Source organism: Strigops habroptila, chromosome W, assembly GCF_004027225.2.
Source record: "Strigops habroptila isolate Jane chromosome W, bStrHab1.2.pri, whole genome shotgun sequence".
NCBI classification, from domain to species: domain Eukaryota; kingdom Metazoa; phylum Chordata; class Aves; order Psittaciformes; family Psittacidae; genus Strigops; species Strigops habroptila.
The window spans coordinates 15,439,620-15,459,121 of NC_044301.2; the positions used below are offsets into that span (position 1 = coordinate 15,439,620).

The 19,502-nt window shown below is 47.7% G+C and overlaps 1 pseudogene; it reads left to right on the plus strand.

Moving 5' to 3' along the window:
* Window positions 1-11: 11 nt before the first annotated feature.
* LOC115619249 lies at window positions 12-18,959 on the plus strand (annotated as a pseudogene).
* The last annotated feature ends 543 nt before the right edge of the window (window positions 18,960-19,502 follow it).

Below are 19,502 nucleotides of genomic sequence, written 5' to 3' on the forward strand. Positions count from 1 at the left end.
TCCCCCTCGTTATGGCTGTGACTCCTGCCTACACACCTGTGGCCCGCGGCGAGCGCTACTGCGGAGTGAGAGGTGGGGAGCGGAGGGGCTGCTCTCGCAGTAAAATGGAATTATTAAATATATATATAATTAAACAAATGGGGGGGAAGGAAAAAAAGCAGTCTTCCGGAAAACCAGCCCTTGTCACAACAACCGGCCAGGATCTTCTAAGAGCCAGCGTGGCCCGCCGGCTCCATGCGCGGGGGGCGCGGAACAACTCGGCTGTGTTGTGAAGCTTCAAAACTTGCCCCGCGCCGCCGCAGCGCTTTTACTCCCCGCTGGCCCCGTCCCCCGCTGCCACCGCCCGCCAATGGCCGAGCGCGCCCCCGCCGCCTCAGCCAATGGAAAGCGGCGGCGGGGATGTGGTGGCGTTGGCGAGCATCACAATGCAGGCATAATGCCACCCACCCACCCCCACACACACACCCCCACACCCCACCCCACCCCACCCCACCCCACACCCCACACCCCACTCCACGGGCCGTCTCGTCCCACTGTAAACCCCCGTATGCACACATCAAGAACGGGATCACCCACCCTTCATTCCGTTATTTTAACGTTTTGGCCCCAAAAGGAACCAGCGCCAAACGGCTCGGCCCGGGGGTCTCGCCGTCCCGCGGCACCATCCCGCGCGCTCCCCCCAAAAGCCGAGTTTTTGGTGCCAGGTCGATGTCAGGGACGGCAGGAGTCGCGACATTGCGCTCATCGCGCCGACAGAACGGTGCTCCCGGGACGGGCAGGCCCCGGTTTTACATAGATGGAAGTGAAAAAGCCCGGCGGGACACTGGGTCCCGTCCCCACTTTCTTCGCCCGGTGGCGAGTGGCACTTCGCCCTGATGGCCCCCGGCCCCGCCGGCGCTGGGGATGAGGGGTTCCTCTGACACTTTGGGGGTATTTTTTTTATTATTATTAATAATTAAAAATAAAACAGCACACTTTTTTCTTTCGTTCCGGCCACTGAGGCAGATTTTCCCGTGGCTGTAAAATCCGCCTCTGCCTATTCCTAAACGATTTCATTAGAGGCAATTAGAGAGGAACAATTAGGGACGCGCGGTAACCAAATGTAAATACAGATAGTGGAAAAACTGCTTCGAGCTGCCCTGTCCCAGCCGGGAGAAGTGCGGATCTCCCCGGCGAAGAAATAACGGTAGGTGTCCTGGGTTCAGCTATAGCAGTCATTTTTCTCCTTCTTAGTAGCTGGTGCAGTGCTGTGTTTTTTAACTTTCAGCCTGGGAACAACGCTGATAACACTGATGTTTTTAGTTGTTGCTAAGTAATGTTTACTCTGACCAAGGATTTTCTCAGTCTCATGCTTTGCCAGGGAGGAGGGGAAACCGGGAGGAAACAGAAACAGGACACCTGACCCAAATTGGCCAAAGGGGTATTCCATACCACAGCACTTCATGCCCAGTATATAAACCGGGGGGAGTTACCCGGAAGGCGGAGATCACAGCTCGGGTCGGGCTGGGTATCGGTCGGCGGGTGGTGAGCAATTGTATCCTCTCCCCTTGTTATTTCACTAATCATTATTATCATTGGTGGTAGCAGTAGTGGTTTTGTATTATACCTTAGTTACTGGACTGCTCTTATCTCAACCCATGGGAGTTACATTCTTCCGATTCTCTTCCCCATCCCTCTGGGAGCAGGGGGAGGAAAAAGGGGGGGAATGAGCGAGCGGCTGTGTGGTTCGGAGTTACCAGTTGGGCTCAAACCATGACAGTTCTTTGTGGTGCCCAACGTGGGGCTCGAATGGTTGAGATAACGACAGATCTGACCAGAGTGTGTTTAATCATATTTGTGATAAGCATTCATTGTTACTACTCGTCACAATGGTGATTATTTGGCTCTCAGACTTGTTGCGCTTGATCTCAGAGTTTCAGCATGTTGTACCTTACTTACAGCCACTATTTGCTGTTTTAGTGTTTATCGGCTGGGGGGCCTGGGCTAAGGTTCTTGTTTCACTGTACTTCATGGTAATGACTTGTAATACAATAGACTCATTGATCATGAAACTGGTCTGGTTTGTGCTTCCAGCGTGGCCATCACCTCTATACATTGGGAGGTATATAATGAAATATTTTAGCAATTGCATATCTTTTTTTTCTCCTCGGGGGGTCAACTTACGAAGGAGGCATTCTCTTTCACCCCCCGCTCCCCCACCAGCCTTTTTGCAACAGTAGTTGAGAGTTCTGAAGGTTTTAGATGGCCTTTGAATACCCTTGAGACCTGCCTGCTGATTGTGCTGGGGATCAGCATGTTGGCACACATACGGAGTGTGTTTTACCCATGGCCATCCCGCCCTGGGAACATCCTATTTCGTCTGATCTCGAAAGTTAAGCAGTACGAGGTTCAAATCTGGTCTAGGGTTAGAGGACGATATAGGAGGACCACCAAGAGATTTTCCCTGAGGCTGGACAGTCATGAGTGGCAGGGTGTGTGGGATAGTATGGGCAAGTATCTAGGCCAGTGGGCCCCTCCAGTGCTTTGGAACTTCACCCCTGAACAAGTGCAACATCCGGAAAAACTAGTAAAACACTTAAACGAGGTGTGCTGTTGTCCTGGTTATACCAGAGAGGGACAAATCATGGCAACGTGCTGGGGCTTGGCCTATGCCTAGAGAGCCCTGCTCAACACTATCCAGCACCTTCAAAGGGAAAAAAATGTCTCTGGATCTGATGGCAAAGCAACAGACAATGCAGCTATGCCAACTACAAGCACAGCAGCTACTCAAACCCTGACCACAACAGACAACGCAGCTACTCCAAGCACCGCAGCTACACCAACCCCAGTGACAAGCACAGTAACTACTCAAACCCCGACAGCAACAATGTGGCTACCCCACGCACTGCAGCTACACCAACCCCAGTGACAAGCACAGTAGCTACTCAAACCCCGACAGCAATAGACAATGCAGCTGTTGGTGTTACTCAACTCCCAAGCACAACAGCTGCACCAACCCCAGTAACAGACACTGCAGCCACTCCAACCCTAGTGGCAGACGCTGCAGTCACTCCAACCACAGTGACAAACACTGCAGCTAAACCAAATGGCCAGTTTGTGACAATGTCTGTTGCCCCTGTAAGCAAAAGCAAACGAGAGACACAAAGAGCAACCAGTGAAGCGAAGAAAGATGAAGACCCAATGCTATTACTACACGGAACAGCATCTGAACAAGAGTTACTACTACGTGGATCAGAGGAAGAGGAAGAAGAAGAAGAGGTCACTTCTCGACCCCGGACCTCAACCGAGCTGCGGAATACGCGAAAAGATTTCACCCGTCTTCCAGGGGAGCACATTGTCACCTGGTTGCTCCGATGCTGGGACAATGGGGCTGACGGTCACGAACTAGAAGGTAAGGAAGCCAAGCAGCTGGGATCACTTGCTAGGGAAGGAGGAATTGACAAAGCGATTGCAAGAGAGAAGCGAGCCCTCAGTCTTTGGAGGTGGCTCCTGGCAGCTGTGAAGGAAAGGTTTCCCTACAAAGACGATATTACGAGTCGCTCAGCCAACTGGACCACGATAGAGAGAGGCATCCAGTCCCTGAGGGAATCAGCCATTCTAGAGATGATCTATCGTAGGCCGGATGCCAGGAACACATCCGTAGATCCAGATTAAGTCGAATGTACACGACCCATGTGGCAGAAACTTACATGGAGTGCGCCATCATCATATGCCCACACATTGGCATCAATGACCTGGAATGACGGAATATCACCAACAGTGGATTGCCTGCTTCGTCAACTCCGAGAGTTCGAAGACAATCCCACCCCTTCCATCATTTCAGCTGTAGAAAAACTGTCCCAGGAGTTCAAACAATTGAGAGACGATTTATCCGATCTCTCCAGCTCCTCCAGCTCCTGTGATAAGGAATACTAATCCCTTTCTACAAGACATAAGTGGAGAATTTTATGATCACTATTAGAGGGGCCCTGCCTCTAGCCAGGTGGAGGAGAGGGATAATTGGGTTTACTGGACTGTGTGGATCAGATGGCCTGGCACATCAGTCCCACAGGAGTATAAGGCTCTAGCAGATACCGGTGCACAGTGTACCCTGATGCCATCAAGGTACCAAGGGGTGAAACCCATTTATATTTCTGGAGTGACAGGAGGATCCCAAGCGTTAACTATACTGGAAGCTGAAATCAGCCTGGCTGGGAGGAAGTGGCAAAAGCACCCCATTATGACTGGTCCAGGGGCTCCATGCATCCTTGGCATAGACTATCTCAGGAGAGGGTACTTCAAAGACCCAAAAGGGTATAGATGGGCTTTTGGTATCGCTGCATTGGAGACAGAGGAAATGAAGCAGCTGTCCACCTTGCCCGGTCTCTCAGAGGATCCTTCTGTTGTGGGGTTGCTGAAGGTCGAAGAACAACAAGTGCCAATTGCGACCACAACAGTGCACCAGCGGCAATATCGCACCAACCGAGACTCCTTGATTCCCATCCATAAGCTGATCCGTAGACTGGAGAGCCAAGGAGTGATCAGCAGGACCCGCTCACCCTTTAATAGCCCCATATGGCCAGTGCAAAAGTCTAATGGAGAGTGGAGATTAACAGTAGACTATCGTGGCCTGAACGAAGTCACACCACCATTGAGTGCTGCTGTACCGGACATGCTAGAACTTCAATATGAACTAGAGTCAAAGGCAGCCAAGTGGGATGCCACAACTGACATTGCTAATGCATTTTTCTCAATCCCTTTGGCAGCAGAATGCAGGCCAGAGTTTGCTTTCACTTGGAGGGGCGTCCAGTACACTTGGAACCGACTGCCCCAGGGGTGGAAACACAGCCCTACCATCTGCCATGGATTGATCCAGACTGCACTGGAACAGGGGCAAGCTCCAGAACACCTGCAATACATTGATGACATCATCGTGTGGGGTGATACAGCAGAAGAAGTTTTTGAGAAAGGGAGGAAGATAATCCAAATCCTGCTGAAGGCCGGTTTTGCCATAAAACGGAGTAAGGTCAAGGGACCTGCACAGGAGATTCAATTTTTGGGAATAAAATGGCAAGATGGACGCAGCCAGATCCCCACAGATGTGATCAACAAGATAACAGCAATGTCTCCACCAACTAACAAGAAAGAAACACAAGCTTTCTTAGGTGTTGTGGGGTTCTGGAGAATGCACATCCCAAATTACAGTCTGATTGTAAGCCCTCTCTATCACGTGACCTGGAAGAAGAATGATTTCAAATGGGGCCCTGAGCAACAACAAGCCGTTGAACAAATTAAATGAGAAATAGTTCATGCAGTAGCCCTTGGACCAGTCCGGGCTGGGCCAGATGTGAAAAATGTGCTCTATACCGCAGCTGGGGAGAATGGTCCTACCTGGAGCCTCTGGCAGAAAGCTCCAGGGGAGACTCGAGGTTGACCCCTTGGCTTTTGGAGTCGGGGATACAGAGGAACCGAGGCCAGCTGCACTCTCACTGAAAAAGAGATACTGGCAGCCTATGAAGGGGTTCGAGCTGCCTCAGAAGTGATTGGAACTGAAGCGCAGCTCCTCCTGGCACCTCGGTTGCCTGTGCTGGGCTGGATGTTCCAAGGCAAGGTCTCCTCTACACATCATGCAACTGATGCTACATGGAGTAAGTGGGCCGCACTAATTACACAACGAGCTCGAAGAGGAAATCCCAGTCGTCCAGGAATTCTAGAAGTCATCATGGACTGGCCAGAGGGCAAAGATTTTGGGATGTCACCAGAAGAGGAGGTGATGCGTGCTGAAGAGGCCCCACCATATAATGAACTGTCAGAGAGTGAAAAGCAATAGGCCTTGTTTACTGATGGGTCCTGCCCTATTGTGGGAAAGCATCAGAGATGGAAGGCAGCTGTGTGGAGTCCCCTGCATCAAGTTGCAGAAACTGCTGAAGGAGAGGGTGAATTGAGTCAGTTTGCAGAGGTGAAAGCCATCCAGCTGGCCTTGGACATTGCTGAATGAGAAAAATGGCCAGTACTTTCTCTCTCTACTGACTCATGGATGGTGGCAAATGCCCTGTGGGGGTGGTTGCAGCAATGGAAGCAGAGCAACTGGCAACACAGAAGTAAACCCATCTGGGCTGCTGCATTGTGGCAAGATATCGCTGCTCGGGTGCAGAACCTGGTGGTGAAGGTACGCCACGTAGATGCTCATGTACCCAAGAGTTGGGCCACTGAGGAACACCAGAATAACCAGCAAGTGGATAAAGCTGCTAAGATTAAAGTGGCTCAGATGGACTTAGATTGGCAACATAAGGGTGAATTATTTTTAGCCAGGTGGGCCCATGACACCTCAGGCCATCAAGGCAGAGATGCAACATATAGATGGGCTCGTGATCGAGGGGTGGACTTAATGATGGACACTATTGCCCAGGTTATTCACGAATGTGAAACATGTGCTGCAATTAAGCAAGCCAAACGGTTAAATCCTCTCTGGTATGGAGGACGAGGGCTGAAGTACAAGTATGGGGAGGCCTGGCAGATTGACTATATCACACTCCCACCAACCCGCCAAGGCAAGCGCTATGTGCTGACCATGGTGGAAGCAACGACCAGATGGCTGGAAATATACCCTGTGCCCCACGCCACTGCCCGGAACACTATCCTGGGCCTTGAGAAACAAGTCTTGTGGCGACACGGCACCCCAGAGAGAATTGAGTCAGACAATGGGACTCATTTCCGGAACAACCTCATAGACACTTGGGCCAAAGAGCATGGCATTGAGTGGGTATATCACATCCCCTACCATGCACCAGCCTCTGGGAAAATCGAACGGTACAATGGGCTGTTAAAAACTACACTGAGAGCAATGGGTGGTGGGACTTTCAAACACTGGGATACTCATTTACCAAAAGCCACCTGGTTGGTCAACAGTAGGGGATCTGCCAACAGGGCTGGCCCAGCCCAATCAGAACTTTTACGTCCTGTAGAGGGGGATAAAGTTCCTGTGGTGCACATCAAGAATTTGTTGGGGAAGACAGTTTGGGTTATTCCTGCTTCAGGTAAAGGCAAACCCACTCGTGGGGTTGCTTTTGCTCAGGGACCTGGATATACTTGGTGGGTAATGCTGGAAGATGGGGAAGTCCGATGTGTACCTCAAGGGGATTTGATTTTGGAGGAAAACAGCCAGTGAACTCCATTGTACGCTGTTGCCTGCTCTAGAACACTTTTATAGCCCACCAGCTAGATATCTTCAGGTCGCCAGCAATTGACCCTGACTTCTCTCCGATCATCATCTCAACAAAGAATGAATTTTGAGGAAACCAGATGAGCTCAGCAGCGACCAGACGAGTTTGGCAGTGTCATCAGCAAGCAACAACCCAACACTACACACTGTCCCTCCTGCCCTGAAAGACTATTACAAGAGATGGAGCCTGACATCATGGACTGGATGAATTCAGCAATTTTACAGGGATTGGTTCATGGACTAGGGAATGATATCTTTCTCTGGGTGTGGGTGTATATATATGTGTTTATATGGGACAGGGGCGATGGTGTGTTGAGAGATGTGGGATCTGAGCATGACGTGAATGGTATGGAATAAGGGGTGGATACTGTCCTAGGTTCAGCTATAGCAGTCATTTTTCTCCTTCTTAGTAGCTGGTGCAGTGCTGTGTTTTTTAACTTTCAGCCTGGGAACAACGCTGATAACACTGATGTTTTTAGTTGTTGCTAAGTAATGTTTATTCCAACCAAGGACTTTCTCAGTCTCATGCTTTGCCAGGGAGGAGGGGAAGCTGGGAGGAAGAAGAGACAGGACACCTGACCCAAACTGGCCAAAGGGGTATTCCATACCACAGCACGTCATGCCCAGTATATAAACCGGGGGGAGTTACCCAGAAGGCCCAGATGGCTGCTTGGGTCAGGCTGTGTATGGGTGGGTGGGTGGTGAGCAGTTGTATCCTCTCCCCTTGTTATTTCACTAATCATTATTATCATTGGTGGTAGCAGTAGTGGTTTTGTATTATACCTTAGTTGCGGGTCTGCTCTTATCTCAACCCGTGGGAGTTACATTCTTCCGATTCTCCTCCCCATCCCTCCGGGAGCGGGGGGAGGAAAAAGGGGGGGAGTGAGCGAGCAACTGTGTGGTTCTGAGTTACCGGCTGGGCTCAAACCACGACAGTAGGAAATAGCGAATTCCCCACTCGGAAAAAAACAAAACAAAACAAAACAATACAAATAGTCACCGCAAAATCGATTCGAGCCCGAAGAGACCAAGATAAGGTTAAAATTAATCAGCTGTCATGTCGGCAGGGTTCCTTCCCGCCACCTCCCCGAGCCCGGCCGCCTCCGCTCAGGTTTCCAAGCGGTGATCTTTGGGTTTCCTGCACTGTAATTCTGCCTTTCCATCCTTGCAATTTGTGTGGCTTCGGAAGGCTTTAAACAAAGGTTTTTTTATTATTATTTTATACCCTCAAAGTCAGATCGGGATTGTCGCTGGCTGCCGGTAGGAAGAGTTCTGCCGTGGCGGCGCTGCTAATTACCGGAGATTTTCTTAATAAGAAAATTTTTATGCGATTAAAAATTTTATGCGATTGCCGGGAAGAACAAAAAAAAAAAAAAAACCAAACCAAAATATAAAATAAGAGGCAGCTCCTCTACAAGGAGGTACGGTTAAAAATTATCTGCGATGGAAAAATGGATCGGAAAGTTTTGCCGGACGCTTCGAAATCGTGAGTTAATTTTGATGAAAATAAATGGAAACGTTCTGGGAGAGTTTCATCAACCGAGCAAACGTCCGGAGTTTGTTTTTTTTTTTTTTTAATGAAAACAAATAGTGAATTCTGCCAGGTCTTCTGATGCTTTTTATGTACGAGCAACGAGAAAACATATATATATTATTTTTTTCTGGAATAATTTGAGAACGGAGAACGACTTCCCATTTTTATCTTCGGTTTTCAAAGTAATCATATTTTTGGTAAAATCTAGGGAGTTATCTGAGCGTGCACAAGCACACAGGATTTCTTAAACAATATAACTTTTTAAAAAGCGGGATTTTTTCAACGCAAAAGCTTGACCCGAGCCAGCCCCGCGCCGTCCCAGCGCTGCCCCTTCCCAGAGCCTGATGCGCTCAGGAGAAATACCCTGGACGGAATCTCACCTCTCCTCGGCTGAAAGCTTTACCGATATGAGTTTCTACAGAAAGCCAGTCTCTGCTCGCCGCGGCCGGGAGCCCCACCGGGTCGAGCTCCGCGGCGGGGAGAGTCCGAATTTCGGGTAGCAGGAAGGAAAATAACACCGTCTTTGTGAAAATAGCCAGCTCCCTAACGGGGGGAGCGGAGAGCGGGGTGCCTCCGAGTGGTGGCCGGGGCAGCCGCTCCCCCGGCACGGCGGGTTCTTCTGCCCGCCCCCTGCGGGGCGCCGCGCTCCTCCGCGTTACTGAAACGGCGGCGGCCGGGCAGGCGGCGATGTCCCACCGCAGCTTTTATTAGCCTTTGGCGAGCAACAAGGGCCAGAGCGCGGATCCTTCCCCTCCCCGGGCTCTTTCCACGCCGGCTCAACGGGCCCCGCGGCGGTGCCGGCAGCCAGTGCGGCGGCGGGCGCGGTGCTCACCTGCCCGCCCCGGGGCTAGGCGCAGCAGGTGCTGCCCCCCAGGGAAGGGAAGCGCCGGGAAGGGAAGGGCCATCCTCAGGGAGCGCACCCACCACTAGCTGCAGGGGCTGACCCAAACCCCACACCTATTTTCCAGCAGCAGGTGATGTCCTGACAGGTCAGCCCGGGCCAGCCCCACCTGCCCTAAGGTGCCTCCTTTGTCGGGTTATTTTGTAAGCACAAAAATTCGCTCGTACACCGTTTATTCACACACAGAAACCCACTTCATAGTGGTTGAAAGACTAGTTTCTAGTACCCAGCTAATACACTGTATTAATGAAAACGTCATTAATAACTGTTGCCTTCAAAATTTGTAGCCTATTTTTAATTTTCAGTATTGAAACCCAAGCAGAGTGCTATCGCTAGCTTAGCACTCTTCTTTGGTTGTGTTTTGCCTGGTTTTTGTGGCTGTCCTTGTGTGTTCAGCCTGCATGTCAGAGAAATTATTCCCACAGCACAACGTGGCACTTTCTAGGTGTTTTCACAAATTATGGGTGTTTCACACACGAGCTGCATTTTGTCTTTTGTATGAAAGCTCAGGATCCTTTTTAACCTCTTTCAGTTGAGTATTTTATTCAGTTTGGTAAAATGTATATTAGAAGTGATGTAGGCACCTCCAATAGAGTAATTCCATTTATAAGGATGCTGGTAGCCCTGCCTTGCTTCCTGCTGAAAAGAGAGGCTTTCTCATGGCATCCATACGAGCTGCATCAGGCTGTTAGAACTAATGCTAAAGGCTGTGTGATAGAAGAGACCCTGGAAAAATAATTTGGAGCAAATTTAAGACCTGTAGAATCAAAGCAGAGAATTGAACCAGCAGAAAAGCCGTCATCTATTAGCAAGCTCCTCATTTGCTCAGGACAAAGTATCCTGACTTCTAGAAAACCAGCTCAAGCCCTCTTTTTTGGAAGGCAAATCCATGTGAGGAACAGCTTTACTGAGCATCTTGCACGGAGGTTGGAGGGAGATGTAGGTGGTCTGGTAGGATCTGAGCCCCCCTCAATTGTTAGTGTATTAATTAACAGCACTGTTGCTACCTCACTAGCTTCCTCAAAGGAGAGAAAGAAGGGAGTGCGTTGGAGTGGAAACAGGTCCCACGAGCTACAGCGTGGCAATTTTGGGTGATGGCGGACAGGCGCACAGCACTGGCACTCTCAGCCCAGGAGTGCAAATTGCAATGCTGAATTAGAGAGAGGTTGTAAATTGCTCACCAAAGGCCCAATCCCGAACTCCCCACAGAGATATCAAAGTTGCTGGGAGTTTTCCGTGAGTAGGAAGCAGAGGAATGAGCTTTAAACATTTAGGCCCAGCTCCACATGGGTGGTCTATTATGCCTGGATGGATTCCCACTGGCTCCAGCAGCACTTCGAGGTAGTGAAAAGGCTCTTTCTAAATGCACCCCATTGCAGAACCGGGGCTCTAAGTACTTTCTTTGAATGCTTATGAGGGACTTCAGTGGAAAGGTGAAGCCTCAGGCTCAGCACAGCTGCTCTGCAGCATTTAGCCCAATATATTGATATTAATTTGAGTTTGAAAAAAACACATAGTTGGAGAGGGAAAGATTCCTGAGCTTAGTGGAGTCCTGGCCTTTGATTTACACTGTAAAAAAAAGAAAAGAAAAAAACCCCAGCACTCAGCCCAGGCCTCTGCCACAGGGCACCATTTGACAGTGAGGAAGCCACCTGCCACCAGAGACACTCTGAGAAGGGAGCTGAGGCTGTTACAGTCACGCACATTGTGTGAGGCAATGTTTCTCCTCAGCATACCCCACTCACAGCAGGCCCAACGCCTGAGGAAAAGGCCCTCCATTAGGGCCCAGGTTTCCTCATAACCTTTATTCTGTAAAAGGGGCCTCTTGCAGGGCCTCACCTTGCCCAAGCAGACAGCACAGACAACCCCCTGGCTGCCATCCCCATCCCTCCACCATTTTGCAGGCTGGATCAATGGGCTGTGGCCAATGGTATGAGGTTCAACAAGGCAAAGAGTCTCTTCTCCCAAGTAACAAGTGATAGGACAAGAGGTAACAGCCTCAAGCTGCACCAGGGGAGGTTTAGACTGGATATTAGGAACGGTTTCTTCACAGAGAGGGTAATCAGGCATTGGAACAGGCTGCCCAGGGAAGTGGTGGAATCACCGTCCCTGGAAGCGTTCAAAAAACCGTGTAGATGAGGTCCTTAGTGACATGGTTTAGTGGTGGACTTAGCAGTGCTGGGAGAACGGTTGGACTTGATCTTAAAGCTCTGTCTTTTCCAACCCCGTTGATTCTATGATTCCGCTTTCGAGGCTGTTTGACCTGTTGCCGCCGCCGCAGACGCGTGTGAGGGGCGGATCCACGGCGAAGGCTCCTCCTCCTCCCGCCGCCGGTGGCGCTGCCATGGAGGGAGGCGTGCGGCGGCGTGCGGCTGCGTGCGGCTGGGCGCGGCTGGGCGCGGCTGGGCGCGGCTGGGCGGGTTACGTCACCGCGCAGCGGTTGGGGGCGACCATTGGCCTGAGGGAAGGAGGGAGGGGGGTGGCGGGCTCGGCTTGGTGGTGGTTGTGGGGCTTTTTTGTGAGGTGTTCGCTCGTGTCCTCAGCTCTGCTCTCCCACAGGTGCTTCTAGGTGGGATGCCCGGTAGAAGGCGTGGGACTACTTGGAGGCCAGTGGTCTGTCCGATTTCCTGCGGCCGGTGCACCGTCGCATCCCTCACTTCAAGGTACGGCGGCCCACCTGCAGGTCTGGGCCGCTTCCTTCTTCTTTCTCCCTCCAAGCCTCGGGCCCCCGCCGGGAATCTGGAGCCCGGAACCCAGACCGGCAGCTCCCCCCGCAGCAACCCTGCCTGCTCCGCGGCTGCAGCCCTGAGCAGGCAGCTGTGAACTGCACGTTCCTGCGGGCTGTGTGGTTGGTCAGTGGCTGTAGTGGCAGAGCTCCGAAAAACAGTGTGCAAACGGCATATATCTATAATTTATAGCGAATAAAGAAATACAGGGATGTGTATCTGACAATACATGGCAGGTGTGTGCTGTGTTTTAATCGGTGGATACAAAAACATCGTGTGAATGCAATAAGTATATTTATGGATGGGAAAACTGAGGCATTCTGAAATTATTTCAATCCCTAGGGCCTTCAGTGGGTGCGTTGGGATGGAAAGCTGAAGTCACCCATCTTGTAGGACTTAGCCTGGGAACACTGCTGCTAAAATGTGAATGGTGTTCAAGGTATTACTGGCAAAGTGTTGCTGGACAGTGGTGGGAGAATCCTTCCTCTGGCTTCATTGCGTCCCCAGTTTGATGGCGGGGGGGGGGAAGTAAGAGGACTTTAAAGTATTCATTTACTCAGGCCACTGCTTCACTGTCTACCTGTTTTAATCCAAGCTCAAGGTGTGCAGCCATGCACTGAAGAAATGATGACCAAAATAGCATTGTGGGGAGGTGTGTTGTGTGTTTTAACATTGGGAGAGTGTTAGGAGATGGGCTCTGCTTTTGCTCAAGAGACTGGCAGAAGCATTCTGCCTTAGTTTGGCACTGAGGTAAGATGGGTGCTGAAGCAGGTGGAGGAAGCCTCAGGCTTTATCACACCCTGAAGCAAGGGGATGTCAGCTTAAGTTACAAGAGGAGTGTATGTTGTGCTAAGCTTGAGCACCTTACTCTGCTAAGAAACTAATCTTCTGAGTTCAATAACTGAAAGAGGGCAGATTTAGATTAGATATAAGGAAGAAAATCTTCCCTGTGAGGGTGGCGAGGCACTGGCACAGGTTGCCCAGAGAAGCTGTAGCTGCCCCATCCCTGGCAGTGTTCAAGGCCAGGTTGGATGGGGCTTGGAACAACCTGGTCTAGTGGAAGGTGTCCCTGCCTGTGGCAGGGGGTTGGAAATAGATGATATTTAAGGTCCTTTCCAACTCAAACCCTTCTGTGCTTCTATGAATATAGTGTCTGTAAAACACAGAGAGCCTTGTCCAGAAAGTCTTCATCTAAAAAAGTTTTGGCTTGTGTTTAAAAGAATCTATTTGCATTCATTGATTAAAAAGGGAATTGATCTCCAACTGTCAGTTAGGTATGAGTGAGGGTGAAATTGGGCAAAGTGACTTACTTGGATCCCCTCTTTTTCTGAGGCCTGCAAGATATTAGCCAAGCACTCAGCATCTGTTGGTATGTGAGAGTTTCCCATAGAAAACATCACAAAATGAACAGTATATCCCTCATATTTAAAATCTGGGCAAATCCATTTCTCTGTAGGATGAAAGATTGTAAAATGGCCATCTCTGTTGTGAACTCCTTAGTGATGTGCTGATATCTTATGAAAACAGGGTGCATCCCATGCTGCGACAAGGCTTCTGGGTTTACAGGAGTTCAAAGCTGCCAAGACTGTAAAAATAAATCCTGATGCTCCCCAGAAGAACGCTCAATTTCTAATGCTGGAAGTAAGTGAATGTGTTCTCTCTCGATTCCTTTCTTCATGCAGGGGTTTCACCAGGCTTGCTGCTCTATTAGAGCGCTGGATGTGTTCAACAGAGCACGTGAGATTTAAGTGGATCCTGACAAACTTCTCGGAGGTGTTCGGCTAGCTGTGCTGCAGGTAACAGCACTGTTGCACCCCTGAGGAGGATAGTGGAACCGCAGCACTTGGCGGCATTGCATGGTCAAACAGTGCGGTTTCTCTGGTGGAATCTTTACCAGTCCTTAGCCTCGAAGTTGTTCGTGTAAGGATGTCTTTGCCTTTTTTGACAAGTGGCAAAGGTGCAGGTAGGGTTTGGGGAAATCAATATCTTTCTGCAGAGCAATAGCTGTTTCACTGTCATTGTATTCTTATTCCCCGAAATACATACGGTAGCCTTACCTCAAATTGCCTTGTTTATCACAAGATGAATGTGACAGACTTACCTCAAACCTGCATGTGTTCACTGGCTTATATGTGTAGCTCAGTTGTGGACATGCACTTTACATCAACAGTCATGTCTTGCCATCTGTTTCTCAAATAAAACCTTGCCTGGGATTTTGCTGTACTTGAGGGCATTCATCTACAAACATTACACCATCAGCAGTGCTAACTAATCAATAGCAAATGAGATTGACAACATGGAGACCTATAGGACAGTAAAAATATTTCTTTAGTGTAAAACGAGCCCACCTCCTTTTAATGTGAGAACTTCTTTTGTTACACAGGCAAGGAAGACTTTGTTGGTTCCCATGCCACACCTGAGAACTGGACTGTTCAATAAGATTGTTCCACCTCTAGGTGCAACTAAGGAGATCCTGCGAATATGTGCTACATCTCAAGTAGGAATGAAGAGTGGGGGAGGTCTGAATTAACTGGTGGAAGAGTATTGTGTTATGATAGTCCAACTAGAAGTTGGAAAACCAGGTGCTACCTGACATATTCTTCTGCTAGAGTGTTATTCCTGGTTTTATGTACACAACCACCATTAATAATTTTCTTTGTTGGTACTTAAATCATGAGGAAATTTAGTATTTTCACTATGTTTTATTAAAAGAATGGTGTTGATATTTTCTGAATGCTTTTTGGAACATTGAGCAGCTTTCATAGGTGAGTTCTTTAGGTTTCTAATAAATAGTACTCATTCTTCTGCAGTTTTCAGCTAGTGAACCCTATGAGGAATATTTCAATGTTTACAGTTTTTGCATAATCTGGTCAATAGAATATTAGGTGTTGCTAAACAGGAAAGATCAGTTCGTTTAGAATCCTAAGTTTAAAGAAACGTTAATTCTGTCATTTACATCAACTCAGTTGCAAAAATGCGTTGTTTTCTTTTGAAGTGTGGTATGTTGCTGCCCTCTCGTGTTAAAGTATCGTACTGTACAGCTAATGCCATTAGGCAGAGAAACCTGTGTTGATATCATTTGCATCTTTATTTGATACGAAAACGTAACGTCTGCAGAATGACTAGGCCAGCTACGTGGGTTTATTTTGTTCTTTATCTCCTGCTAAAGGCAATAAAGTTCCACAGTAATCCTGTATACAACTGAAGGTTGCAAATGGATGGCAATTAGTAGCAACTTTCCTTGTTGGAAGTTCTATTAAAGTCATTAACTAATTAAGCTTCTCAGGGTTGAAGAGCACTTTTGAAAGAGACTTTTCTCTTGACCTGCTTCGGGCCTCATATCTGATCTGTGATCTTACCACCATGTGTCTTTTTTTTCCCCCAGCCAGGTGTACTAACGAATAAATGCTATTAGCAGTTTATATTTACAAAGCACTGTGCAAACAATTCTTACCACACTGCTGCAAAATGGATAATGAGCATTATTACTGATAGTCACAAATTACTGATCTCTTTTTTTTTTTCTTTTGTGCTACACAGAAAAATTGGCTTTTTATTGTGAGGATTAACTTAGCACAAAGTTGCATTGGTTTGAGGAGGATTTACATTACACTGTACACATATGTTAAGAGTGAATGAATCACAAGATATCTTTTAAAAAGTTCTAAACCTCTGATATTTGAAATCCCAAGTAAACACTGGTTTTTAATTTCTGCAGCTCTGGACAGAATTTTGTTAGGATGTGTTCTTTAGAGAGGAGCCTGAAGAGGGGTGGGTGGGGACAAGCAGGGAGAGAGGGGAAGGAAAAAAGGATGTCAGGGCTATGTAAGATTTCTCTTTCCACTTCTCAGGAGTCGTGTGTTTTTCTGTTCATTAGCATCTCAGATAAAAGGTTTGGGTTTGCTTAGCCTGGCAGTGGCACATCCCGAATGATGATCATGCAGCAAAGTGTTGAAGAATGTATTCTCAGGGAATATGTAGGCAGATTTGGAAGGCGCTTTTAAAGATACAGGTATGGGGAAACTGGCAGTGTGGTGGCTGCAGTGTGGAGGGTGATACAGCTTGTGTACCTGGTTGTGACTTCAGGCAAACAGCTTAACATCTTTATGCTGTAGCTGTCTGTGTCTAAATTAACTTTGTGATTTGTATGTGAGAATTAATTAATGAATTTGTAGTGCTCTGGTATTCCTCATGGGCATGAATTTACATATTAGGACTTTGAGTTGGTAGTAGTAATAGGGTAGGAAGTGTCACTTGCCTTCATTTTTAGAAATTAATGTCCAATAAAGGGTTTCAAAATACAAGGCTTTGATCCTAAATAAGTAACCTTGCTTAAAAAAGTGCTCACTTCCCTTAGCTCTCCTTGAGGCATGCCAAAGTTCTTGTCACTGTAGTAGGGAATCTATTCTAGGATTCTCTAGAGGATAACTTTCCAGACGTGCAGCTTGGCTATACATGGAAATACTGAATACATTGGCTATACTGAAATGTGGGGAGTTACTTGGATTTATCAAAATACTCTGGATTTCTGCCTCACTGGTTGGAAGTCTGCACTCTGAACCTGATATTATGTTATTCTTGCAGGGTATAAAAGAATACAGTGTGTCTGTAGGTCTTGATGGGAAAGCACGAGTGGACTTGGTTGTTGTAAGATCAGTGGCTGTCTCTGAAAAAGGTAAGCTAAAGCCTTGTCAGCTTTTCAGGAGGAGGGTCTCAAGTTATGATTCACAGTCTCAATAGGCTACACTACATGTTCCTTTTGGCAGACCTGAACATACCTTTGGAACTGAATTATGATCTTGAGTTCTGTCTCTTCTGTGTGACAAGTCACTGATCCCAGTCCAACCAGGAAGAATCGATGCTTGCTTCACAACAGTGCTGCTAGGGCTTGGTGGGCAGACAGCAGTGTGGTTTAGAGCATGTGGGCTGGTGTTTTGGCCTTTAGTAGAACTATTTAGCAAGCAATTTTTATTTTATTTTAAGAATCAAAGAGGGCTCCCAGTTCAGAGGATCTGCTTTGCTTGCGCAGGGCGTGTGAAAGGACGTGTTACAGCTGCTGATTTAGTACCTATTTGGGGATCAGATTTTGCATTTGCTAGTATTTTGAAGATCTGCTGGTGGTGAAAAATTTTCCAACTGACTTTATCCATTCTTTATCCATTGCCTAAAACTAACATGGTTTTTGTATGTGAGCTGGACTCCTCTTTACCCACATGAAGTTAATCTATGTTTTACATGAATAGAGGGTTCTAATTACAATGGGTAAACAGGCTTCTGTGTTAAATGAATTGGTCTATATGTGGTTTTTTCTGAATGGGAAGGTCCTGGGATCCTTTAGGAGTTCATTGAAGCTAATGTTTTATTTTAATTTTAGTGCTGATTACAAGGAAAGCTGCATTCTGTGAGACGCTGATGCGATTTTTTTCCTGAGTTAGAACTCTGTGCTTGGTTTATCTGTTGTAGGCTGCTTAGTTTAATTGCATACTTTGGACAGCAACCCACCTTTCCACTCTGCTGTTTCTGCATTTACTATCACTGTTTACTTTTATGTATTTTAGGCTGGAGAATTGGAAAAAGGGGAAGGTTATTGTCCTGGGTTCAGCTATAGCAGTCATTTTTTTTCTCCTTCTTAGTAGCTGGTGCAGTGCTGTGTTTTTGACTTTGAGCCTGGGAACAACGCTGATAACACCGATGGTTTTAGTTGTTGCTAAGTAATGTTTACTCCAACCAAGGACTTTCTCAGTCTCATGCTCTGCCAGGGAGGAGGGGAAGCTGGGAGGAAGCAGAGACAGGACACCTGACCCAAACTGGCCAAAGGGGTATTCCATACCACAGCACGTCATGCCCAGTATATAAACCGGGGGGAGTTACCCAGAAGGCCCAGATGGCTGCTTGGGTCAGGCTGTGTATGGGTGGGTGGGTGGTGAGCAATTGTATCCTCTCCCCTTGTTATTTCACTAATCATTATTATCATTGGTGGTAGCAGTAGTGGTTTTGTATTATACCTTAGTTGCGGGACTGCTCTTATCTCAACCCGTGGGAGTTACGTTCTTCTGATTCTCTTCCCCATCCCTCCAGGAGTGGGGGGAGGAGGAAGGGGGGGAGTGAGCGAGCGGCTGCGTGGTTCTGAGTTACCGGCTGAGCTCAAACTATGACAGTTATGCAGACATGGAATATGCAATGATGGTGTCAATGGGTGCAGTGCAGGAGGATACACCTGTAATCACTGTCATGCATGACTGTCAGGTAAGTTAAAATATCCCCTCTTTGGTGATGAGTCAGAACTGTGTGAGAGTGAATGATGTGTCTGAAGAAGAGACTCGGCATGATGTTGGTGTAGCATTTTTACTTTGTTTCCACCATCACTGACAGATTTTCCTATGTTGCAAGACATCAGGAATGGTGTACGATTTTAGTGAATTTGTTTTAACTACTTAACAAATCTTGTTCCATGTTGGTGGTTGACATAGCAGAAGAGCTTCTTGGTGATCATGATTTAACTGTGGATTATATACTCCAACAAGAACTATCAAGACCAATTGCAAATGACCAAAGCCTCAGGGAATAATATGGCATAAGGCAAGTTACCTCTGCTAATGGTGGCTTACTGGTACCAACATTCTGTTGATCAGTCCCCTATTTTTACATATAAACACATTTCTTGTATTAGAAATACTTGGAAAAGGAGCAAATGTGTTAAATGAAACAAAACAGCAGCATCTGTGTTCAGTGGTTTTTAAGTGGTAATTGTGAGGAGGAGAAATACATTACTGAAGCTGAGGTTGCTGTTCCAAATGGATTATGGGGTGAGTCAGTGGAAACATTGTGGATTTTTAAGGCAGACATTGTTTCTTGTAGTCGTTTGTGGTATAATAGTCTATGTAAGGTGAGGGGCTTCTCCACCTTATGTGTTTTACTCCTCAGTGCTCGTTGAGATTGGCTCTGTTCATTTTCTGGAGACTGTACCACAGAGAGAACTTTATGGCTTTAAGTTGTGTGGGATGGGTAGAGTACGTGCTGCTCTGGTTGTGAAAAGAAAGGACCTGGTGGCTGGTACATTGCTGTTTATGTAGCGGATTAACTTTCAAAAGATAGATAAGTTTGTGGCTGGAGCTTGTTTTCAGGTGGAGGAATAGTGAC